This window comes from Aquarana catesbeiana, linkage group LG04, assembly GCF_042186555.1.
Source record: "Aquarana catesbeiana isolate 2022-GZ linkage group LG04, ASM4218655v1, whole genome shotgun sequence".
Lineage (NCBI taxonomy): Eukaryota > Metazoa > Chordata > Amphibia > Anura > Ranidae > Aquarana > Aquarana catesbeiana.
Window position 1 is genome coordinate 656,039,268 of NC_133327.1, and position 27,307 is coordinate 656,066,574.

General features: G+C 42.7%; 1 protein-coding gene and 1 pseudogene across 2 annotated transcripts in view; both read left to right on the forward strand.

Annotated features, from left to right (window-relative positions):
* The window catches only part of PRKCE (protein kinase C epsilon), a 523,002-nt gene that overhangs the window by 331,433 nt on the left and 164,262 nt on the right, over positions 1-27,307 (forward strand). The window lies entirely within an intron of this gene.
* Positions 9,989-10,139, forward strand: LOC141142002 (U2 spliceosomal RNA; annotated as a pseudogene).

Here is a 27,307-nt window from a genome sequence, read left to right on the forward strand (position 1 = left end):
TGCAAGGGTATGCTACAGTTGATTTGTGATTTTTCTACACATATCTAAAGCCCAGAATGTTTTAATTGGTTTAGGATAGTATAGGCAAAGTTTAGAACCCCAGTCAGGGTTTCATTATGGTTTGTGCCCCTCTGCGGAGAGTCACCCTGTCTGATGGTACCGTAGTGTCCCTTGCCACCAGGACTGAAAATGATTGAGGGTCCAAAATTATACAGTTGCCACAAGAATAGAAATAGAGAAGGAGATCTTCCAATATGGAAGAGTAACTTCCTCTATAATAACTTTTTTTTCTTCTTCTTTTTCATTGCAGGTAAACAATGGATTCCAAGCAGAAGCAATATGTCCTCATTGAGTTCTTGATGAAGGGAGGGGTGCAGGCTGTCCGACATTCACAAAAGGCTACAGAATGTTTATGAAGATAACACTATTGACTAGAGCAATGTCTTGTCATTGGTGGTTCATGTCGATAGTGTCATCTCCGTAAACATTTTGTGGCCTTTATCTTGCCATCATCCTTTGTCAAGAACTCAATGACAGCACATTGCTTCTGATTGGAGTCCATTATTTACTTGCAACGAAAAAGAAGATGAGGAAGAGGAGTTATTATAGAGGAGGAGTTACTCTACAAACATGAAATTTGAATGTCCTATGTAAGATAATAAAAAAAGTTATAGCCAGTTTTTTCTTCTTTTCCATTGCAGGTAAACAATGGATTCCAAGCAGAAGCAATGTACCATCATGAAGGAGGGATGCAGGGTACAGACCAGAATGTTTACAGAGATGACACCGTCATCAAGAGTTACCAAGACAAGACGTTGCTCTTGTCAATGGTGTCATCTCCGTAAATATTCTGTAGCCTTCTGTGGATGTCAGACAGCCTGCACCCCTCCTTCGTCAAGAACTCAATGACAACACATTGCTTCTGCTTGGAATCCATTATTTACCTGCAATGAAAAAGAAGACGATGATTTACTATAGAGGAAGAGTTACTCTACCTACATGTGAAATTTGAACGACCTATGTAAGTTAATAAAAAGTTATACCCACTTTTGCATTCCTTTCGATACAATCCTATAAAGTTATTATAATACAGGATTTCTCTGACAACTGTTTGCACGGTGCTTTACAATATAAAGCCCAGACAGCAAGGATAATGTGCCACAAATTTGTGTCAGTGTTGAATTGTTAGTCTTGTTAACTTGCTGCACATTTTCACTGGAAAGTTATACACTTGCAGAGCACTTGAAGCACAAGTTCTAGTTGACACTTTTCCAATTTGTAGCAATTTTGCGTGGCAAGTCTCTAGCAAGAGCAGAGTTGCAGTGGTGAGTCTACAGCAAGAGTTCTGCAAATCTACAGCATGAAAATTCAGCCACAGTGCCCCCTGTGGTGGGATGACTATTGCACAACATAACTGAACCAGAACTTGCAATGCATGCAGGGACAGGCCAAATTTCCATCCATCTATGGGCAAGTTGATTGTACCCAGTTGATTCCTTGACCTGGGTACAACCAGCCTGTCGGATTTTTTTTACATGCGATTACTGTTGGCCAGGAAGGCAACCCACGCACCCCTCCCTCTCTCCCCTGCCAGCAGAACACAATAGCGCTGCGCGAGGCATTCCCATGCGGGAAGGAAAGTAAATCGAATCGTCTATGGGTTGCCTAAGATTCAGTGGCTGCAAAGTATAACTAAAGGCAAAACTTTTTTTTTCGTTTTGGATAGAGTGGAGAGGGCAGGTACAGATAATAATTGTTGATCTTGCCACTTCCAGTGAGCTGAAAAGACAACATAAACAATGTTAGATCTCTTTGGTAAACTCCTAATCTTATCAATAATAGAAATGTAAAAGGCAAACTGGGTGACACCTCATTTCTCCATAGATACGATGGAGAAATAAATGTAGCCATGAAGGACAGGAAATGTGTTACTTGCAGCATTGCCAGCCCAGATAGCAAGGATAACGTACCACAAATTTCTGTCAGTGTTGAATTGTAAGTCTTGTTAACTTGCTGCACATTTTCACTGGCAAGTTGTACACTTGCAGAGCACTTGAAGCACAAGTTCTAGTTGACACTTTTCCAATTTGTAGCAAATTTGCGTGACAAATCTCTAGCAAGAGCAAAGTTGCAGTGGTGAGTCTACAGCAAGAGTTTTCTACAAGTCAACAACATGAAAATTCAGCCACAGTGCCCCCTGTGGTGGGATGACTATTGCACAACATAACTGAACCAGAACTTGCAGCAGACTTGCAGAATGTTTGCAAAAAAAAAAGTTGATCTGGAGTCGTGCAATGCAGACTTTCTCCTATCTGGGAGGAAGACAGTACAGATACAGTACATTTCAAGACAAGATGGATAGGAGGGCCTGGCTCCTGAGAACTTACAATCTAAAAATAATTTATAACTGTCTGAGAGGGATCCCTTCTCACTTCCTGTTATGTCTCCCGTTCAGGAAGTGAAGGACATAGAATTGATTTGAAATTTTTAGAGTTTTTTTGCTTCCTAGGGTGTTCTGCATGTCCAAATCTGATTATTTTAAGACAATGTTGTAGCTTTATACCAGGTAATTATGAAATCTTACAAAGCCTAGAGCTTGATTGCGATATATTCTCTATGTAGATAAAGGAGACCTATTACCCATAATTATTTTCATCAGTTTAATAATATATACCAGTGAGATCATGTGTTTTTCTAAGCTATCCAAGCTTGTCAGCCCACCTACACAAAAAGAGATTAATTTTTATGTATGAAGTGGGGGAAATACCATCTCAGTATTAAATAAACAGGATCTAAGAGCGGGTTACAAAGCATTTTTTTGTTTGCAGCCTTTTATTTATGCAGTTCCAGCAATTCTGTTATTTTTACCGTAGACACTTGAGTACACAGGAAATAATAGGTAGAGCTTGCGGCGATAAGACTTAGCAGACACTTATAAACAGCACGCTGTGTAAGAAGATCTATCTTTCCTTCACAGAAAATGTCTGTCTGTAAAATTAGTTCAAATACATTTGAAGAATATTTATTAATGCTGCAAAAAAAAATCTTTAATTGGGGAAAAAAACCTAAATTTTTGCTGCAATATGAGTTTAACTGTGACCTATTAGTAAAGCTGTGTTGTATAAAAAAAAAAAACACTAGGTGGCAGTAGAGCCTTAGGCTTCTGTTGTCTGTATTCGTGATACAAGCCATAAAAATGACAGAAAACCAGCCTAAACAAGGTAATGAGCAAAGTGTTGTAACCTATAACAAAGAATTCCTATTACGTCTGATACTGTACTTTTGTTGAACTTTTTTTTTTTTTTTTTTTTTCTTTTTTTTGACATGCCTGAAAAATCTTTTTACCACTTGAGCCCCGGAAGAATTTACCCCCTTAATGACCAGGCCATTTTTTGCCATACGGCACTGCATTATTTTAACGGACAATTGCATGGGCGTGTGATGTTGTACCCAAACAAAATTTGACGTCCTTTTTTTTCCCACAAATAGAGCTTTCTTTCGGCGGTATTTGATCACCTCTGCGGTTTTTATTTTTTGCGCTATAAACAAAAAAAGACCGACAATTTTGAAAAAACAAAACAGTATTTTTTACTTTCTGCTATAATACATATCCAATAAAAAAAACTATAAAAAAACAAATTCATCAGTTTAGGCCAATATATATTCTTCTACATATTTTTGGTTAAAAAAACCCCAATAAGCTTATATTGATTCGTTTGCGCAAAAGTTAAAGCGTCTACAAACTATGGGATATATTTTTGGCATTTTTGATATTATCTATTAATTTTTTTACTAGTAATGGCAGGGATCAGCGATTTTTAGCGAGGTTGCAACATTGCGGTGGACAGATCGGACACCTGACATTTTTTGGGAACCAGTGACATTATTTCAGTTATCAGTGCTAAAAATAAGCATTGACATTGTACTAATGACACTGGCAGGGAAGGTGTTAACATCAGGGGCGATCAAGGGCCTAAATGTGTTCCCTGTTTGTGATTCCTAACTATCTGGGGGACGGTGTGACTGGGGAAACACACAGATCTGTCTTCCTGCTTAGCAGGAAGGCAGATCTCGGTGACGTCCCCTGACAGAACGGAGATCTGCCTTGTTTACTTTGGCAGATCCCCGTTCTGTCACTGTGGGGAATGATCACGGGCGGATACCGAGTCCGCCGGATCCCCTGATTGGCTCCTCCCGCTGGCTAATCGGAGCGTGCACGCCCCTCTTTCGGCACGCGCTCGCCCAGGAAAGCTAGTGCATGAATCACCGTACTGGTACAGCGACTTGCGCAGCAGAGCCACCTTGCCGCAATACATCTGTGGCGGCGGGTGTTCGGCAAGTAGTTAAGGTATGCCTTGCATTTATTATTACTATTATACAGGACAGAAGAGGATCATTTTTATAGTATATAGGATTTATATAGCGCTAACAGTTTGTGCACTGAATTGCAAAGTAAGGGAGGCAGCACAGTTACAAAGCATATCAATACAGAAGGTTTAGCTCGTGTGAGCTTACCATCTGCAAGGGAGGGGCAAGGTAATAACTGTGTCAGTGGTCTCTGTGTTCCAGAGACAGAATTAATGGATTGCCTCTTGTTGTATATTAAAAAGCTTATTATATACTGCTTGATAAATTCAGTTATTGTGTATTGATATATTCTGTACTTTTAAAAGTTATGGTAATTTAAAAGAGATGTAAAGAGATGACTGTCAGTCAGCAGCTCTCTGCTCTGCCCCCCTCTGCATTCACTGGAGCGCTGGGCTTCGGAGGGGGCAGGAGCTTCCGGCTCAGGCTCTTAGCGGCTCGCTGAGAGGCTGAGCTGGGTGCCGGTCCAGGCATGTGGGCAGTTCCTGACTCCATTGTCGAAATCTTGCCCGAGCCTGGACCAGCACTGTGACATCTGTCTGCTGAAAATGGGTCACAGAAGTGCAGAACGAACCACACTCCAGTAATCCGCAGGAGAAGTACAGCCAAACAAGCTTTCCTTTAATCAATACCCGTATGAAGTTCAGTGCTTTCCCCATGTGTCTGTGGGTTTTCAGATTGTGTTTAAATTTTCTTCCACAGTCAAAAGCATACTGGTAAATTAATCAACTGATGTGAGTGTCCTCTGGGGCAGGGTTGTTATATGGTCAGCTCCTCTGGGGCAGGGCCTGGTGTTTTTGGGTTCTGTGTAATCAGTTATACACTAAAGACTATAATTTGTCCTGTTTAGAAAAATGAAAAAATTAAATACTGGTACAAAGCATTGCAAAGTTATTTTAGTAATCAAATGAAGGTTTTTTTTCTTTTAATTTTGTATGTTTTGAAGCTATTTTTTAAACTAATGAATACATTTAATATTAATTGGAAATATTAATGGTATGAAATTTATGTTAAAATTAAAATCAGCTGAAAAAAATGTTAAGTGGATAAGAAGGTGAAGGGGTTAAATATAGATAAACAGGGTTAATAGGGGGTTTAACAGGAACACATTTTATTTAAGAAAACAAATAATTCTTTTCTACTTGTAAGGTTGGTTTAGCTGGCAACATATGCTGATCACAGGTAACTCCTTTGGTCTGCACATAAGTAAAATAAAGGAAATACAAAATAGCATTGTTACATTGTAATTCGCATTTGAGCCCTAAACAGTATTTGCAAACTTTGGGGGGGATTGTGTAGACTCAATGCTTGCATAACTCTTCTAAAGTTCATGGAGCAGATGTCGCTCTCAATTAACAAAAGGCCCAATTAATTCAAAGCAATCAGTTCTCTGCTCTATGGCTGTGACAGGTACAGCTCATTGGACAGAGAACAGAGTTAAAGCTGCAAGCTCCGATCTCACACCCATCATAAGCTCTGTGTTTATACAGCATTGGTTACAGCCACTGCTGTGATATAGGGCAAGTCCCGTCTGTCATTTTTACAGCTGGGAGTTGCCAGTAAAAATAGCAAGGGGGAGCAGCAGTGCGGAAGAGCGATCTGGGATTGCTTTGTTCGCCCTGTGTGCGTTTTTTGGGCCTGTGTTGTACATCTAAGGCAGGGGTCTTCAAACTATGGCCCTCCAGTTGTTCAGGAACTACAATTCCCATCATGCCTAGTCATGTCTGTGAATGTTAGAGTTTTACAATGCCTCATGGGACGTGTAGTTCCGCAACAGCTGTATGGCCGTACTTTGAAGATTCCTGGTCTAAGGACTTCAATCCATTAAGCTATTATCTCATGTTGTATACTCCCATTATCATGTAGTTAGGAAGAAGGAATATAGGCTTTCTAAATTGAGAATAATTTTTTTTTGGTTTTGGGAAAGGGGATTATCCCTAAACAATATCAATAGGATCCCAGCACACAACTTATTGACATTTGGATCATGCTTAAAAGGTTTGACTTCTCTCATCCAGGCATCCTCCAGGGTGAATCATGGCCTCGCTCTCTCTTATCTGAGACAATCAGATGTAGTCAGTCAATTATGATCTCATTCCCAGCTTATGGGTCTACCTGCAGCAATTTTTTATGTTCTGTTCACAGAGTGACTGAGTGAAGCGGGCCCCTAATCTAACATAAACTTGGACAACCAACGGCAATGCAATATTTTCCGTAAACAAGAAAAAAAAAATCTGTAATTTCGATGATTCATTTGATTTGTTCCCTAAAAGTGTATTACCTGTACAAGAAAAATTCCACTTTATTCGTTCACATTGGTTCACAACCCTCTAACTGGTATCTCTCTGGAACTCTTTGGTGATGGGTTCTCTGCAGATGAGGTCCTAGCTCCAGCCCACCTGTTGTAGCCACTCCTAGCATTTTCTTAAGCTCCTAGAAGCTGTTATAAGCATTTTTTCCTTTCCTGCTCCTAGAAGCTAAATAGTGTTGTCCTATGTGTGCATGCACACTACTTTAGGTTATTAGTGTTTTTTCAGCGTCTAGGATCAGAAAAAATATTGTTTTTGTAGAGTTTCTTGAAGCGTTTTTACTCTGGAAGTGCTCGAAAACACTAGTAATAGCGTTTTTGAGGTTTTAAGATGAAGTTCCGTTGCTGCTCAGCCATTGCCGTTGAGTTGTTGCTTCATGAGTAGATTTCAATACTGGTTCTAGTATAGATCTGTAAAGTCACTGTTTCCTCCGAGTCCATCAAACCGTGTCGAGCTCTGATGAACGGGAATTGGTTTTGCCCCTGAAATATGTTGGCTGTTTTTTATGTCTTCTCTGCCAACAATTAAAATCATCTTTGGGCCCTTGCTACAAATTTTGGCCCGGTGCTCCTTTCTGTATTTCTATGGTTCGAGCAACTGTTGAGTGCCCATTGACCGAAGCCTTGCTGTGTGGCAACCGCTTCATCAGAGATCTTGAGGATTATGAGATCTTGAGCTTGAATGACGTTTTTCTTTATCTGACTACATGTGCAAGTCGCAGAGCCTCTTTAAGTATTTTGTTCTAGGCCCAAGGTGAAGTGTCCAGGCTTGCACAAAGTCAATGAAGCTAAATAAAGGGAAGGGGTTTTCAATCTTTTTAAAATAAGTCTACATGGGGCGTTCAGGCCCAAGTGACACGTTTATTTTAATGAGGCTGCACAGTTAGTAGTTATGACATGCAAGAACCTTTGATAACCAATCAGATTAGAATTTTTCTGAGTTTAGAGCAACCAGATCAAGGAAAGATGAATGCTGATTGGTTGCTCTGGGGTTTACTTGGCAAAATAAACCTGATACTAGATATGTATTCAGCTTGAAGCATTTTCATTAGCTCTGCTTCATATGCATAAATAATTTTTTTACTGTGAATTTTAGGAACATCTATTCCAGGAATGGAAATTAATGAATATAAATATAGATTGCAGCCTCTCCAGAGGGATACAAAATGATAAACCGCAAGATTTATTTCTACGTCCACAACGCTCCAAATGCTTTAGGTCCAAGATGCCATACTAATTCTATTTTAAGGCATTTCATTTTTTTTTTTTTTTTTCTTTTAAGGCCTCTACTGAAAGAAATGGAAGTAAACGTGGGATTTGAATGGCTTTCTTTGGCTTAGGGATATATTTATACTTGCCTGCGACAAGCAGCCAGGTCAGAACTCCTAAAGGAAAAGTTAAAGACGGGTTTGGCTTTTGCATAAACCAGTCCAATGCGAACAAGGGGCCCCAGTTGTATAAGATGCATTGTGCCATTTGGAACAATATTGTTTACTGATGGCATAACTGTAGTCCATAGTTCCCAACTGTCCCCGATTTCGAGGGATTGTCCCTGATTTGGAGCAATGTCCGTCTTTTCCCCTCATTTGTCCATCATTTTGGTCTGATTCATATTGTTGTATAAAAAAATGCCTCAAAAAGTGTTTCCCAGTGCTAAACCTTTCATCCGATTTCTAAATTGCTGTGTTTGTACATTTTAAAGCCAATATAAAGGAATAGTAGAGGTAAAGCAAAGTCCTTGTGAATTTAATCAACCTTTTTTTTTTTGGTTAATTCTCTTTTAAGGGGGTGTGGCAGAGGGTGTGTCCTATGCCTACATACGTTTCTTAGTAGATGTCCCTCATTCCCATCTCAAAATGTTGGGAGGTATGCTGTAGTCAATTTTCTATCACCCATGAAGCCTGCCCAAAATACTCCATATTTTGATATTACTATGTCCTGGCTTAATTCCTGGACACGGCAACATTCGGAAATCGCCCCAAGGGATGCAGGAGCTAGTGTGTTTCCTGATTCAAAAGCGGTGCATGCAGTGATTGCTCTGTCTCCCCATTCCAGCAGTAGCTGGGCTCAGTGTTGACAACAGTGCTAGGCATTTCATTATGATACGAACAATGTTGTCACCCTTTTACAGGAAGTGGCTAAAAACCAGATCTACTGGAAGGATCAACAGTTAATAAAATTGTTACGGAGACCCTTAGAAAAGCACAGACTGTTGTGTTAATGCTATTGATGGACTGGAATATAGATATTCCAGCTCTCAATCTCGGCATACTTGGTTTTGGTAAGTTTTCTGAAACAACGAAATCCGTGTGAACAAAGGCAACTTTCATATTTATTTCATGACAGGTTACCTTTAGTGAGGATTTTGAAGAAAAATGGTAAATGGCTATTTCATCAGGGCTCCTTCACTATTTTAGGATGGAGGGGTCCCTCTTGCTTACAGTAGTTGGCAGACTATCTTACAACCAGGTGGTTCTTGTACAACCACTTTAACTGAAAATATCCATTGTTTTCTATAGGACCAATCCTGCTGAAATAATATCCTGCAACTTGCCATTTAAATCAGTTTAAAATGCTTGCCAATGCAAAGGTAACTCAGGCCTTCTGGTATAAATGAGCCCCAGGATTATGAACCTGATGAAGTAAGGGAGCTTCTATTAGGCCTCATGTACGCTGCTGCTAATAAACGGATGTTTAGGAGCAGTTGGGCGTTTTTTTTCAGCAGCCTCTGTACTCTCCTCTGTTATCCTATCTGTCCATGTACACTGAGTAGTTTATAGTCGTTTAGGGGCAGTTTGGTTTAGTGGCATTTTTTTTTAAAGCAAAAAATCTCATTCAGGACGGAAAGTTATCGGCATTTGAAACGCCAAATGCTTGTAACAGCATGCAAACGCGTCTAAACGTGGTAAATGGTGCTTTTAAGCGCTTTCGTTTATTGTTTTTTTTTAATGGGGAGACATTTCAGAGAGAGATTTTTAAACATCCTGTGGAGTCTGTGATAGATGTTGATGTTCCTTACTGCTGCATGTTGAAACTACAAACTATCTTTGTAGTTCATGGAGCACCAATGTCCGTAGCCAGATTTGTATGTGCATGCTCGGAGCTGTTAACAGCTCTATTGAAATGGGTTGGACTAACATTTTTCTTTTGCCTTGATTACATAACCAGATTTAGATGGTTTGTTTTATAGTGCAGCTTATAGTCTGCAGCAGTTGCTGTAATGGAAACTGATTGGGGGGGGGGGGGGGGTTGGAGGCTGAGAAAGTCTATGTGAAGTTCATGGGTAGATGGTTAGCGATACATTACTCAATACTAGTTGCTTCTTGGCTATTTGGCTCTGATCAAGTGTAGTATCTGCTCTTATCAGTGTCCAGTAGGGGTTCTCTACTGTCATTCTGGCCTTACAGCTGGGATGGATGGTTGTATACTATTCCTACTAATATGATGGGGCTTCTAAGGAATCTTCCTGATGGGAAAGTAACCAAATTCAGTGTGCACCACAAAAGGTGTGGGACGGAAGTTTGCCTTGGTGTGGAGGGTTCAGTGCTTCCTGATTGGAGCAGTGTTACCTCTAGTCGGGGACTAGGAAGACTGAGAAACTTGCAGTGTTGGGCCCCCCTCTTGGGCCCCCCCACCGTAGTACCACTATGGGTTTGGGACCCCCCAGTGATACAACACTAGGCCACGGCACTTTTTTTTCTGTGGTACGCCTCGTGGGCTTGACCTTTTGGCCGAGGAATAGGACAATTTTTGTTAACAGGCCACAAGGCCTAGCCAATGCACCTGCACTGGCATTTTTTTACTTTCTATATTTATTTGTTTGCTATGTGTTCCCTTTTTTTTTCAGGTTGGAGGGTGTGTGGGTCTGTGGGCCTACCCTAAAGTCTAGAGGAGGGATGCATGGCCATTAGGTTGCTTCCTCCCCGTCCTTTGGGGGGGGGGGGGGGTCTTTCTTTGACAGAGCCCGCTTAACTAGGACTTGTTGGTCAGCTTTGGCTATCCATGAGGAGGGGGGTCTACTGGGCCTTTTGGCTAGGTGTACCTCAGTGTGCCTTACCCCCCTCAATAGGTTTGCACCTTGGGGGGGTGGGGGTACAGAGGGGCTCCTTCCTCCTGGACCAGAGACACACCCTAAGTGCAATTTTTTGTGTGTGTTCACATACGCTTTTTTGGTTCACTGTCTGGTGTTTTGTTTTGCACACTCAGTGTGGGCTACTTTACAGCCACAAAGCTGTGGAGTGCTACAAATCCCAAACTCAGGTCTTCATTCTGGCACTTAGAGTTCCTGGTGAGCTAGTGAAGTAAAGAAATGTATAGAGCAGGGTTACCAGATATGTGGGATAAGCACACCCAGCATGGGATTGATTGTTAAAGAGAACTAAACTGTGGAAGTTGTGACAAAAAAGGAAGGCAGTGGATAAGCACTGCATAGAATGATGGCGCTTTATAAGTACCTTAAATAATAATAATAAAGAAAGAATAACCAGTATTGCCTGTGGTGTCCCTGCAGCTGATCTTTTCCCATTAGAAACTTACAATGCCTCATTGTCTGTTGTGAAAGTGTCCATCTTGTTAGAATCATGGCTTTGCTTCCTCATGTCAAAGCCTCCAACAAGAACAACAATGAGCAACACAGTAGTGACATTACCAAACCTCACTCCAAATCTCCTTAGACTAGCAGTTAGAGGCAGCAGTGCCTTAGTTCTCACACTGCAGAAATACAGCGATGAGGCTGTAAGGACAGAAGTGCCTAGGCACCCACACATTTAAGGAAGTACACTGCTATTTTGTAGTAAGATTTCTAGACAAAAGCCAATTCTTTGGTGCTGCTTCGGTACAGTTAACATTCCTAGATCTCCCCTATAACATGGCAAATCTTCACCTTTTTTGAGAAGAAATAACAATCTCAATGCTGAAATGAACCATTATGGCACATAAAATGTGTATTATAGCTTAGTGAATGGAGCTTAAAGAAAACAACCTTTTGTTTGATACTCGACATAGGTAAACCTCCTCTTCTTTTCATGTGATCACATCATATATAATTAGATGTGAGGATGCAGAGGAGCTTCAGAAACTTTCTTGAGGCTCTCTACATGGAAGCCTAATAATTTACAATAGAAAACAAAATGAGAATAAGAGTTGAGTCATGCAATCAGAATTCTTGTTTTGAGGCTTCATTGATGGCTGTGAGCAATAGCTCCACTTTTGTTCTAATTTCTTTACTCTTGTTAAATTACCTTGCCTCATAATGGTAATATACCACTGTTGAGGGGTGGTGAGGGACCACAACCAGGGGCACCTTCAATCAAACGGAATATATCTCAAGTGCCCAGATCTAGTTATGCCTCTCATCTCACCTTTCTATTTAATAATCACTTTTATACATTTCCTTTTCCTCTCTATATCCATTGTCTTAGTTTTCTCTTGTCTTCCCTTATGTCCCTGTGTCCTTGTTGTCTTCTGTTTCCTTGTCTTCCCTTCACATTACTGTATTGTATGAGCAGAGTTATATCTATCTCTTTATACAGTATCTAAAAAAAAATAAAGGTTTTATTGCAGGGGATACCTGTAATTTAGCTTCATACTCCATGCATACTTTTGGGGAATGTAGTAAATGGACTTATGGGCCATGAACTTTCTTCTAATTCTTTTCTTTTTTTTCTCATTCCCCCCTCCTTTTTTTTTCTTCCTCACCCCCTACCATCTCAGCCTATGCTTTATCCCTTTTCTCTCTTTGCCCTTCTCTCTCCTCCCTGCCTTCCCTTCCCTCTTGTCCCTCTCTCGTTCATAAAACATCTCTCGATAATTCCCATTATTGAAGGGACATTCCTTTACTTGAATAATTTGTTCAGGAACAGCTCTTCACTTAGTAGATTCCCGAATATTCAATTTAAAACAAAAGCAGCTTACAGATCGGGAGCGGATGTTTAGAAAATTTATTTATTCGAAATCCAGAAATAAACAGTGTGGTTTGAGTTCTTCTCATGTACAACAATAGAGAAGAGTGTTGGGAAGTGGATGTCATACGTTCGGCTAATTCCTGGGATGGATTGGTGGCAGTGTGCTGTGCATGCTATGCATTTACATCTGTGGTATTATTTCGTAAGACCAATGGCGATGAGAGGAAAGCACAATTCCTCAGCAAATTATTCCCGATCGTCCTAGTCGCTGGCCAACAGAATCACGTGCCGCCTTTTAATAGCTCTCAGGACCTCCACTATATCCCTAGCGGAATCTCCAGCTTCTGCCAGACAGCCAAATGGAATGTCAAACTCCTAGGCAAAATTCTCTATACTGTAGTATAAAGAATTGTTGAACTTCAAGAGTGTGAGGCCTTTGCTATTGCCCTGTCTGAGTGGGGAGAGACATAATCTGCTGAAGAGAAAGTCCATTCAGAATGGAGTTTTCATTATAGTTGTCTTTACCCTGTTTCCCCGAAAATAAGACCTAGCGTGATTGTCGGTGATGGCTGTAATATAAGCCCTACCCCCAAATAAGCCCTAGTTAAAGTCCTTGTAGGTCTTCTTTTCAGGGTAGGGCTTATTTTCAGGGAAACAGGGTAGGGCTTATTTGGGGGGTAGGGCTTATATTGCAGCCATCACCGACAATCACGCTAGGTCTTATTTTCGGGGAAACGGGGTACTCTCTCTAGTGATGAACAATGCCACCTACACACTGCTAGGTCTTTTGGTTTCAGGTTCTCATTCCTTGTGTCCTGTGTAACTCGGAATATTATAATTAATTGGCTTAATTAAAAGCTACAGGGGTCCAATAGACAAAATGTAACCTTACATTTCTTATATGAAAAGATGTGTAGTTCCTAGCTTAATGCGGTATTGGTAAACCTATCCTTACCCAGAGAATATTGAAGGTGAAATCCTCAAGGCCAAATTTAGCTTTGTTGTGATATGTTGGCTAACGTAACAAGAACAATGACTAATTTTGCTCACCAAAATATTTTTTTATGATGATGTATAAGAATTGTATCTGCATTTTACTATATATTATTATTGTATCAGGCAGTTACAGTATTAAACTGAGTCACAGTACATTCTACACTCTGCAGTGGTCTCTGCAAGATCGAAGACATTTTTTATAAAGCCATCAGCTTGCATGTGATCACTATGTTATATTTTGCATATGTGTATTTAATTGGTTTGTGTAGCTGTTTGGTGAGAAGAACATTTCTATTCAATCTTGTCCATAATGTAATGCGAGGACACATGCTAAATAAAGAGAGGTACCGATTAGGTTAGAGCCCCCGATTTCCTGGGCCCAGCAAACTCTCCCCACTCTGGGCTTCTATAGTTTCACCCTAGATCAGGGACATGCAATTAGCGGACCTCCAGCTGTTGCAAAACTACAAGTCCCATCATGCCTCTGCCTCTGGGTGTCATGCTTGTGGCTGTCAGAATCTTACTATGCCTCATGGGATTTGTAGTTCTGCAACAGCTGGAGGTCCGCTAATTGCATATCTCTGCCCTAGATAATGTTTTTACATTTGCTGTCATTTTCTTCAAGCTGGAACATTGGTGACAATAAATTTGACTGATATTCTATTTCTCTATTTTCTCTATTACTGAACACATTGTTGTGTCTTTGCTTTTTCCTTTGGACTCTGGCTATGTGTTTTTCTGGACACTCAGACTTTATAATATTTTTTTATCTATGTACTAATTAACTTTTGAACATCTCCCCAGTGAAAGAATGGTTTCAACGATTCAGCTATTTTGTTGTTGGAATAAATTTAACTGTATGCTTGTTGGGGGTCGATTTGCTAAAGGCTAATAGACTATGCACTTTGCAAGTGCAGCAGCTCCAGAGCTTAGTAAATGAGGGAAGCTCTGCTGACTTCCATCATCCAATCATGTGCAAGAAAAATGCTGTTTTTGTTTTTGTTTTTTTTTTTTCTTTGCATGCAATTTGGGTATATTTTGCAAAGTGAAGCTTTACCTCATTTACTAAGCTCTGAAGCAACTGCAGTCGCAGTGTATAGTCGTTTTTGCCCTTAGTAAATCAACCTCTAAGTGACTAGTCTTCATGCAATCTTAACAGGGACACACTAGTGACCTAGAAGCCAGCTGGGGAGGGGGACAACAGAGCACCGCAGAGAGACGCAGGTGTCTGTTTTACCGAAAAGTGTTGATGATCAACTTCCAGGTTTTTTTCATCAAAGTTTAAAGCGGGGTTCCACCCAAATTTTGAACAATATCTGTATGTATTCTCTTCCTTGCCTAGATGCTGACATGCCGTTTAAAAAAATTTAAATCGCCGTAATTACCTTTTATTTTTCTATTCTTCTTTGCACTTCCTGGTTCTCCTCCCGTGGGAGTAGGCGTGTTTCTAGCCTCTCCCAGACTCCTGGGAGCTAGTCTCAGGCTTCCCAGGATGCCACTGAGCATGTGCAGGAATGAGCGGTGAATGCTGGGAGCACAGCATTCACCACATCCAGGAAATAAATGCTTGTGGGCTTCAAATGCCCACAATGAAGATGGAAACCGCCTGCAGTGAATAATATAAGTTATTCTTTCCGACGAAATCTGACACAGGCGGACATATTACACACAATATGTGAGTATGTAATGCTGAGAAGAAACGTTTGTGAATGAACTAAAAAAAAAAAAAAAAAAAAAACGATAGATAGGTGGACCCCCGCTTTAACTGTACAAGCTGAAGTTAGAAGCTGATGGGATGCACAGCTGCACCAGATTTTGCACTCCGATTTAAAACTGGCTATACATGGGTCGAATTCCAAACTCGAGGATCTAAGATCCTAATTATGAATTTTCTTTGAGTTTTGCACCATTGGTGGGCTGCAGCAACGGACGATTTTCATACGTCCATTGAATTTGAGTGACTGGGTATGTTGGAACTTTTTGGAAAAACAAACAAATTTCTAATCAATAATGGGAGAATCGTGCAAGAAATATAATCAAAAAAGAAATGCGCATTAGCTGTGACCTGTAAAGAAAAGAAGATTCCTGGCCACAAAATGTATTTTCTGTAGCAACATGAGGTGAAATTGAAGGCTTTGTTGGTCAAATTTTGAAATAAATTGTGGCACCATCAGATTACAAAACATCAGATTTCTGAATTTTCTGATTTTTGAAAGCAAATGAGTTTGGAATTTGACCTGCATATAGCCTGCATTAGTAAATCAACCCCTTAGCAACCAATGGGGTAACAGAACACAGCCGTAAGATGAACTAGGAAGTGTTGGATGCTGCAGATTCCATAGGTGGTTGTATCTCTGCACGGGAGCGAAGACTGGAGAATTGATACTACATGTATTATACATACTGTATATGCAAAAAAGCCTCATTTAAATTTTTATTTGGCATGCAGACTTTCTCATCCTCTTTACTCCAGAGGATCCCTTGACATATTTTTCTGGTCTCAAGGAACCCCTACTAGGATTAGTCTATCAAAGGTAATTTGAAAATACTCCTTACACTGGTGGTCTTTGGGAAGCATACCCACCTTAAGGCTGGTACATCTGGGCTGAATATCGTCCAGAAACCAGCCGAAATTCAGCCCACATGTACAGCAGCCTGTCCGACAGAAGTTGGTCCAAAGACTGGCTTTTATGGAATGGGCATGCTGGAAAGTGCTGATCAGTGTGTTCTGGCAGGGCGGGTGGGTTTTTTTCCCCCCGTCAGAACACAATAGCTCAGTGGGGGAGATCGCCACACTAACATTGTTGAGTATGGCGACCTCTCCGTTTTTTTGTTTTTTTTTTCGTTCAGTCCACTGAGTTCAACGAAAAAAAAACTCCACGTATGTACCTAGAATTACAGTGGTGTTTGGATTACCAGTCAGCTAAGAATATTATTGGTGTCATCCTGCTGGCTCTGCCAAGTGGTTTTGGCCTTGAAACTATGCAGGCTCCATCAGATGGGAGGTCAGTAAACCACAGCTCAAGGAACCCCAAACAATCTCTGGAGGAACATTAGGGTTCCATGGAACCTTAGTTGAGAATAGCTGCTTTAAACCACTTGCCAACTGCAATTCGTATATAGGTGTTGCAGTTTGCAAGTTGTTTACCAGGATTAAGGCTGAAGATATCAGCCGTAAACCCAGTACCGTTTTTTGCAGCGGGCGGCTAGCTTTCCCATGAAAGCATTCCGAGCAGTTCATGAGCCGCTGAAGTGCTTTCCGAAACGGCGGCTCGCCGGTGTTTCTCGGTTATACCATTTGTGCCAGTTTGCCAGAGAAATGATCTGATGGTGCAGCTGGCTGCTCCCATAGACGATCAAAGAGTCGATACTCTTTGATCGACTCTATGGCCTTGAAGGACCAGAGCAGCTTCATGACCATTTTTTTTTTTAACCACTTGCCGACCAGCCGCCGCAGATATACTGCGGCAGGGTGGCTCTATTGCGCAAATCGTTTTACTGGTACGGCAGTTTAATAGCTATAGCAGGCGTGCTGCCGGAGCCGATACGCATCTCCAGTGGCTGCTATGTCCGCTGGCCACCCGCGATCTCTCCTTAGAGAGGCAGAACGGGGATCTTCCAGTTTAAACAAAGCAGATCCCTGTTCTGACAGGGGAGAAGAGAGATTGTCTGTTCCTAGTGATCAGGGACAGCGTCCTCTCTGTAGCTAGTTTTAGCTCTGATCACTGTAATCACTTGCAACTCTACACAAGTAACCTGTAAAGGCGTTTAAAACGTCGCTGGAGATTTTTAGGTATCGCAGTTCGTTGCCATTCCACGAGCGTGCGCAATTTTAAAGCATGACATGTGAGGTATCTATTTGATCGCTGTAGCATCATCTTTCACATTTTACCAATTGGAGTAACTATTGTTTTGTTCTTTTTATTCATTAAAATGCATTTTTGTAAACAAAATTGTGTTTGAAAAACTGCTGTGCAGATACCATGTGACATAAAAAAAAAATGCAATGATCACCATTTTATTCCGTAGGGTCTCTGCTAAAAAAAAAAAAAATTAAAATGTTTGGGGGTTCTATGTAATTTACTAGCAAAAAATACTGATTAAAACCTGTAAACAAAAAATGGCAGAAATAGCCTGGTCGGCAAGTGGCTAAGGTACCCAGCAGTTGTTTCATGCAGTCTCATCTGATTAACAATTGAATCTTATTTCTGGGCAAATCCTATTTCTGTATAGCTCTGTCCAAGCAACTTTCACAATCCTATTTTAACGCGTTGCCATCTGTCACGAGGGCCACGTACCTGAGGTGAGACCGAAGTAGTGGGGAGGCCTCCCTTGCACCTGGGGTCCTTGAAGCCTCTGGAGATGGAGACAGAGACTTGGTGGACACCGAGTGGCACGGGTGCCAGGCAGTGGTGTAATTAGGTTTTGTGCTGCCCTAGGCCTGACTAAACGCATGCACCCCCCAATTTAAATACGACCCACCCCATCCTGCCGAGGCCACACCCCTTCCTGTTTAAGACCCACCCTATCATCTGTAAACAACACCCCTTCCTCTTTAGGCTCATCTGGCACCTTTCAGGAGGGAACGGGTACCTGTTTCTGACAGGTACCCTTCCCCACTTCCGGGAGACTGCGCTGTCCCCTCTGAAGTTTGCCCCCCTCCTCCTTCCTCCGCTGGGCCATTCAGAAAGTGCAACGCGCTTCGCACATGTGCAGTAGGGAACCGGTCGGTTTCCCTTACCATGAATGATAGTGGCAAAACCCAAGAGCCAATCTGAAAATCGGCTGAGGTGTCGACATCGCTGGATCCCTGGACAGGTAAGTGTCCTAATATTAAAAGTCAGCAGCTACAGTATTTTTAGCTGCTGAGTTTTAATGCTATCACGGGGGGGGGGTCTCACTGTGCCCCATCAAACGCAGTCACTGTGCCCATCAAACGCAGTCACTGTGCCCATCAAACGCAGTCACTGTGCCCATCAAATGCAGCCACTGTGCCCATCAAACGCAGTCACTGTGCCCATCAAACGCAGCCACTGTGCCCCATCAAACGCAGCCACTGTGCCCCATCAAACGCAGTCACTGTGCCCATCAAACGCAGCCACTGTGCCCATCAAATGCAGCCACTGTGCCCATCAAATGCAGCCACTGTGCCCATCAAATGCAGCCACTGTGCCCATCAAATGCAGCCACTGTGCCCATCAAATGCAGCCACTGTGCCCCATCAAATGCAGCCACTGTGCCCATCAAATGCAGCCTCTGTGCCCATCAAATGCAGCCACTGTGCCCATCAAATGCAGCCACTGTGCCCATCAAATGCAGCCACTGTGCCCATCAAATGCAGCCACTGTGCCCCATCAAACGCAGCCACTGTGCCCCATCAAACGCAGCCACTGTGCCCCATCAAACGCAGCCACTGTGCCCCATCAAACGCAGCCACTGTGCCCCATCAAACGCAGCCACTGTGCCCCATCAAACGCAGCCACTGTGCCCCATCAAACGCAGCCACTGTGCCCCATCAAACGCAGCCACTGTGCCCTCAAACGCAGCCACTGTGCCCTCAAACGCAGCCACTGTGCCCTCAAACGCAGCCACTGTGCCCATCGAACGCTGCCACTGTGCCCATCAAATTCTGCCAGTGCCCATAATACTGATATACTTTATTAAATCACTGTACCTGCTGTCCTGGGGGTTTCCCTCGTGCTCCTCTCTCTCCTCCTGACGTCACAGCCCCAGGGCCGAGGAGAAGATTCACTGCAGGAAAGCAGTGCAGGGGAGGGTAGGTGGAGCTTAAGGCTCCACCTGTCACCTGTTGCATATGGGGGGCGCGAGTGACACACACCGCCCCCCCACATGAGAGAAAGCCCCCCCCACCCGTCTGACTGATTCCCGGCTCCCGCTGCCGCCTCCCGCACACTTGCAGCCCACGGCAGCCGGCTTTCTGTAGCGGCGCCGCGGTGTATGGGCGTGCTTGTCAGAGAGTAGGGGGTGTGAGATACACGCCCCCACCCTCTGCCAAGCACGCCCATACACAGTGGCGCCGCTACAGAAAGCCGGCCGCCGTGGGCTGCAAGTGTGCGGGAGGCGGCAGCGGGAGCCGGGAATCAGTCAGACGGGTGGGGGGGCTTTCTCTCATGCGGGGGGGCGGCCTATTTTGCCGCCCCCCGCAAAGTGCCGCCCTAGGCCTAGGCCTTGTCGGCCTAGGCCAAAACACAGCCCTGGTGCCAGGGTTGCGGAGCACCGTGCAAGCCTTAGTCCGCGATCCGAGCCGCGGTCAAGTCCAGTTTGGCAACGAAGTATAAAAGGGTTAATCGGAAGAAGAATTGTCGATATCCAAGCCGGGGTCGGTTCCAATCTGGCAGCTAAACAGTGTACAAAAGGGGCAAAGAAGTAAAATGGTCAAGGTACAAATCCGAGGTCAATGGCAAGCAGCAATCAAGAGTATTCAAATAGGTTTCCAGGTCACAACAAGTTCAGACAGATCACACAGTAGCATAGGAACAAGGGGGGACCAAAGATAATCCAGCAATTTGGCAGTGTCTGGGCTGGGCTTATATAGGGAAGTTTGAGGTCGCTTCCTGGGCACATTTTCCATCAGGTTGAGGTCACTTCCTGTGCGCCTCCTGGGCATTTTCCGGCCTTTTTCCATCAGGTTGAGGTCACTTCCTGTGCGCCTCCTGAGCATTTTCCTGCCTTTTTCCATCAGGTCTTCTGTGCAAGTGCAGGTTGTGGCACTGAGGCGTCTTTGGCGCATGCTCAGTTGGCACGGATTTCCTCTTGCGGCAATGCGCCATTGGTGCATGCATAGTAAGCCCTGGACTCTTACACAATCTTAAATTCATTACTTGAGAACGTTCTGCGTTGTTTTGTAGCAAGAAGCTGTTTGATGGATTGCTGTGTGGCGTATCCCATGTCCACGAAAATGTGCTGTACATTTTCTTTAGCAAAAAACCTCCTGTGTATATCACCACCGCCACATACAGTCGGACAATTGCTAACTTGAATGACAGTGCAAATTTTTATTCCCATCTTTTGTAACATAAACATATTAAAATGTTTAGTTTACTTCCTTTGCTCAACATAAACAGCGAATTTTGTGAATTATTTTATTGGCTTCGTAAGACAGGAAAAACAATTTAATCTCCTTGGGAACTTTCTATTTCCTTAGTTTTATTAAGAAAACACAATATAATTAATTTGGCCATACGCGTGTTTGTTTTTGCTATATGGTTACTTGATAAAAACAGTTCTGCATAGCATCGTGATGTGTCGTTAGCCTTAGAGGACAGTTCGTGTCCTACAGTGTTAAACTTTGTGTCAAAGTTTTGTTTTTTTTTTTGGGTTATTTTTTTTTCTCTCTCCATCATATGTTCAGCCATCCATAAAATGTTTCAGTATCCGAGTTGCTTATTAATCAGTGGGCTTGATAATTGGACCTTTGCATTATAGGATAGAGAGTTTTGGTAAATGTGTATGTCGTTTGTGAAGAAAGCCTGTGCTTGTTGCTTCTCTCTGAAACACTGTTCTCTCTGTCCAATGGAGTGACCTGGATTTTGGGCCGCTTGGTGCTGTTACTCACTCTGCAGATCCTTACTCGAAGGGGGGGTATTATTGAAGCTTGGGTAGCTTTCTGTGGCCTCATTGTTTGCTTGGCTCTTTCCGGATTTGCTTGCTTACTTTAAAGGTCATGTGCTTGTTAGGTTTCCAGTTTTATAAAATAGAGTTAACCTACAGCCTAAAACCATCCCCTATTTTATTAATATTCTATCGCCCCACTTTTTACCACTGATAACATTAGCTGATTAATACTTTTCCTGAAAAAAGAGCTGCTTTGGGCTCCCTCTAGAGGTGTAGTGGGAGTGTGTTCATGTGACCCGTGATGTAAAATTGAACTGCGGGCACTTGTGGAGGCCGTTTTTGTACACCCTCCCCGCATACACTATATTACCAAAAGTTTCGCCTGCCTTTACACGCACATGAACTTTAACCACTCGCCAACCAGCTGCTGCAGTTTTACTGCGGCAGAATGGCACGGCTGGACGAAACAACGTTATATTACGTCGCTTCGCCCTGTGGCCACTAGGGGCGCCTGCTGCTCGCCCACCAAACTGATGCGAGTGCCCGGCGGGCGCAATGAACGCCCGGCTCCCGCGATCGCTCATGACGCACCGAGAACCGGGATCTGTGTGTGTAAACACACAGATCCGGTTCTCTGAGGGGAGAAGAGGCTGATCGTCTGTTCATACAAAGTATGAACAGCGATCTGTCATCTCCCCTACACAGTCCCCTCCCCCCTACACAGTCCCCTCCCCCCTTCATTTAGAGCACACACCAGGGAACACAGTTAACCCCTTGATCGCCCCCTAGTGTTAACCCCTTCCCTGCCAGTGACATTTTTACAGTAATCAGTGCATGTTTATAGCACTGATCGCTGTATAAATGCCAATGGTCACAAAAATGTGTCAAAAGTGTCTGTGTCCGCCATAATGTCGCAGTCCCGATAAAAATCACAGAGCACCGCCATTACTAGTGAAAAAAAAATAATAAAAATGCTATAAATCTATCCCCTATTTTGTAGACGCTATAACTTTTGCACAAACCAATCAATATACGCTTATTGCGATTTTTATTAGCAAAAATATGTAGAAGAATACATATCGGCCTAAACTGAGAAAAAAAATAGCTTTTTTTAAAAAAAAAATGGGGATATTTATTATAGCAAAAAGTACAAAATATTGTGCTGTTTTCAAAATTGTCACTCTCTTTTTGTTTATAGCGCAAAAAAAAACAAAAAACGCAGAGATGATCAATTACCACCAAAAGAAATCTCTATTTGTGGGGAAAAAAAGGACGTCAATTTTGTTTGGGTGCAGCGCTGCACGACCGCGCAATTGTCAGTTAAAGCGACGCAGTGCTGAATCGCAAAAAAATGGCCTGGTCATTCAGCAGCCAAATCTTCCTGGTCTGAAGCGGTTAAAGGTCATGTGCTTGTTGGGTTTCCAGTTTTATAAAATAAAGTTAACCTACAGCCTAAAACCATCCCCTATTTTATTAATATTCTATCGCCCCACTTTTTATCACTGATAACATTTAGCTGATTAATACTTTTCCTGAAAAAAGAGCTGCTTTGGGCTCCCCCTAGAGGTGTAGTGGGAGTGTGTTCATGTGACCCGTGATGTAAAATTGAACTGTGGGCACTTGTGGAGGCCCTTTTTGTACACCCTCCCCACATACACTATATTACCAAAAGTTTTGGGACGCCTGCCTTTACACGCACATGAACTTTAATGGCATCTCAGTCTTAAGCCTCGTACACACGATCCGATTGTTGGCCAACAGAGCGTCAGACTTTTGTCCGAAGGGCGTGTGCCTGGAACTTGTCTTGCATACTAACGGCACACAATTGTCAGCCAACAAACACGAACGTAGTTCCGTGCTACGTGGAATTTCAGCTCTTGAGCGCCACCCTTTGGGCACCTTCTGCTAATGTTATGTTTGGTAAGCATTGATTCCAAGCGTGCGTGTTTGTACTTTGTACTTTTGTGTGACGGACTTGTGTACACACGATATGAAAATCTGACAACAGACCGTTGTCCACCAAAAATTTACAAGCCTGCCATCCAACATTTGCTGGCGGAAAGTTGGGCAGCAATTGTCTGATGGAGCGTACGAACGGTCGGATTTTAGGCAAACAGTCTGTCTTCACACAATTCCCTGACGAAAATCTGATTGTGTATACGAGGCTTAAATCCGTAGGGTTCAATATTGAGTTGGCCCACCCTTTGCAGCTATAACAGCTTTAACTCTTCTGGGAAGGCCGTCCACAAGGTTTAGGAGTGTGTCTATGGCAGGGATATGCAATTAGCGGACCTTCAACTGTTGCAAAACTACAAGTCTCATCATGCCTCTGAGTGTCTTGCTATGCCTCATGGGACTTGTAGTTCTGCAACAGCTGGAGGTCCGCTAATTGCATATCCCTGGTCTATGGGAATGTTTGACCATTCTTCTGGAAGAGTATTTGTGAAGTCAGGCACTGATGTGGACGAGAAGGCCTGGCTCGCAGTCTCTGCTCTAATTTATCTTAAAGGTGTTCTATCGGGTTAAGGTCAGGACTCTGTGCGGGCCAGTCAAGTTCCTCCACCCCAAACTCGCTCATCCATGTCTTTATGGACCTTGCTTTGTGCTCTGGTGTGCAGTCATGTTGGAACAGTAAAGGGAAAAAGTGTCCTCTGATTGCTGTTCAGTGTTAATGGAATATACCACAGCTCTCTACGCCCTACCCATGTTATTCAGCAATAAATTTAAAAAAGGCAATCCCTAGACTCTTTATTGAGCCAGAGTGACTGTTGCTACGTGGCCTGGCTGCTGTAGCACAAATTTGGGAAAGAACCTGAGGCAAACTGAGTGCTACATATAGGAAATCTTTAAAGCTCTACTCTGGGCGCAACAAAAAAAATAATTAAAAAGGTGAGCTAACTCCCTCCCCACCCTCACTTCATTTACCTTCATGGGTGATTAGATGTCACTGCCCACACAACTGGTGAAAGCTCCTAAAATGCAACACACAGATGTGAACTGACCCTAACAGATGTGTTGGGTACCATTAAAGTGTTACTATTATTATTATTATACACGATTTATATCGCGCCAACAGTTTACGCAGCGCTTTACAATGTAGAGGGGGGGCAGCACAATTACAGTACAGTTCAATACAGAAGGGACAGGAGGGCCTTGCTCGTAGAGCTTACATTCTAAAGGGAGGGGGTGGTGGTACAAAAGGTAATAGATGGGGGGAATGATTTGATGGGGGTTACTAAACCCACAACAGTAAAATCAGTCTGTATATGCAGTAAAACATGCTTGTTATACTCAATGTGGAACCTAAGGGGTTAATCCTCAGCATTGTGTAAAAAGGCTGTTTGATCCTGTCTTCTCTGTTACTCCCCTTCTTCCATAGTCCCTAACCATCTCCTGATAGAGGCTAGGGGACAAGCTGCACATGCTCAGTTTGGTGTATATTGCTAAAGGTTGGCAGAGGTAAGCCTGCACTTCAAATTGGTGCCTGTAGGGGAGCTCATCCAACATGCGCTGCTTAGTAAATGTTGCAGAAACGGTTGTCTCCAAAGGACACAGATAATCGGGAATGCTTGTGTATTAATTTTTAGAGAATGCCAATCTTGGGTTATTATTGAAATGCTTACCTTAAAGTAATTTCAAGTATGCAAGTGTTTGTTCCACATTCCCATGACTGTAACTGATATATAGAGTTTCAGTTTTTGCCTTCAGTGGCTGTATATCAGTCATTGTTTTATCGTTCTTATCAGTCAGTTTCCCAGATGCTTCATTTGCTAAAATTACAGGTTAAGCCACTGGATCTTTTTTGATTCTGGACAGGTCTTCACTGTACATTTAGAAAAAAGAAAAGCATTAAAGATGGCTGTGCGCTGATCGAAAATTTGGATGGTTTCTGGTGATCTGGCTAAAATTCAGGCAGTAGGTAACCCTGACGACACCCTACTGCCCGATATCCTTCGATACAAAAAACGAAGGAGCTGGCCAGATAAATTTCCAGCTGAACAGCGATTGCAGCCAATGATCTGCAGTCACTGCTTGGCAGTGCCCACTGTATTCTGCATTAGCTATCAGAATGCAATCGCCTCAGATTTTTTTAAAGCTGGCATGTGCTGTTAGATTTTTTTAAAGAACACTTGTATGAACATTTTCATTATATTTGTTGACTTGAGCAGTGTCTTCAAAATTTTGCTTAGATCGGCCGTTTTCATATGCAATAAAAAAACATTACGTTGCCCATAGCTGTCGATTTATTAAAGGAAAGTCCAGATGGCTGCATACCAAACTGAGATCCAAATGCCTTTATTCACATAAAACCATGAAGAACATGGGGCTTTGATGAAGCACAGTTCGTGTGCGAAACATGTAAGCCTTTCCTTCCTTGCTTGTACATGTAGTGCTCCTCATGTACTTCGTGGTTTTATGTAAATAAAGGCATTTGGATCTCAGTTTGGTGTGCAACCATCTGGACTTTTCTTCAGCTGCGACTGGGTGATCACCCTGCAGTGAGGAGATCACCATACTGTTGGTGCTGGCTCACCTGTGAGCAGTGTAGACCTTTTGTTTGTCCATTATTAAAGTTGAATTCCAGGTAAGGGAATTTATATATAGTTACATTGGTCCAGACCAATGTAAGTACAGTGCCTTGAAAAAGTATTCATACCCCTTGAAAGTTTGTAACCATGAAATAAATGCCAGACCTGAACCTCTTTACACGCCAACTGATTGGTTGGTACCCTGTTTCCCCGAAAATAAGACCTAGCGTGATTGTCAGTGATGGCTGCAATATAAGCCCTAACCCCCAAATAAGCTATACCCTGTTTCCCCAAAAATAAGACCTACAAGGACTTTAACTAGGGCTTATTTGGGCGGTAGGGCTTATATTGCAGCCATCACCAACAATCACGCTAGGTCTTATTTTCGAGGAAACAGGGTATGGGTAACACACACGATTAACTTTCCTGCAGTTTTTATTACTCTTCTCCATTGAGATAGCAGACCTCAGATCTCAAATCTGTTCAAATCCTGTTACATTTGACCTAAACTAATGCTGCTGTTTGTTTAAACTGTGAAATAATGATGGTGAACCCGTACATAACCTCTCTGAGGAGGTCCCATAACTTAAGACTCTAGTCATGGAATAAAAATTCAGGAGCTAAACATTTCATTTGCCTTAGAACAACAAGTGTACTTAACCTGACCATGTAAATAAAGAACTGTTTTTATTATATTTAGATAGGAGTCTCGGGTTATTGACCATCAACAGCTTTAGATAGATGAACGCTGCTCAAAGGGTTGACGTTGCAAAGGTTGCCTGAGGGCTTTTATTTTCTAAGCTGCTTGTTTGTGAGGTCTTTTAGATAAATAACCACATCACTCAGTGTAGGGATTGAAAGCATATTGGGCTTTGATGAATTTGATTCACCGTGTGGGTTAGTTATATCAATAAATAAATATTTGAGTGGAGAGGACTTATCATGAACTTGGGATGCCCCATGCTTTATTAATACTTTCGGGAAAGTATTTTATTGACATGAGGTGTTTGGATCCAGTTACCCTAACCAACAGCTAGAAACTGGACTTATGGAGATATTAAACACTAACGTATTTTTTTACAGTTTCAGCAACTTATATCAAGGCTTGCACTGTGTACATCTCATTACCAATTCAAATGTTTCACCTGGTTCCCCTGAATGTTGGCAGGTGGCAGATTGCCTTGCACGTGGCCATAGTGTGCACCCGAGTCGACCCCCAATGTGAACTAACCTTCTGGGCAACACTATACCTTTGCCAAACAATTCTTCACGATGTGTGGGTGGCAAATGGAGACCAGACTCGCTCTGTCCTCCTGGCTGAGCCGCCTCACCACCTCACTCCGAGGGTTCCAGGTGTTGGCCTAACCTCTCTCGGGCTCAACAGCTAGGTTGACATCAGTAGTACTCATGCGCTCTCTTCAAAACTGCATTCCTGACTATACAAAGGCACACCGAGGCTGGGTGTAGTTAAGTTCTTTACTGTAAACCATGAACAGTGACATATTTCTCTAGTCACAGACCCCAACACAGATTCAAAGGCAGCATGTCAGGAGCATCTGATTTGGGCCTAGCCAGAGGCAGCTTGAGTCTTCTCCATAGTGAGCTTGCTTCACTACTCCTTCTCTTGCAGG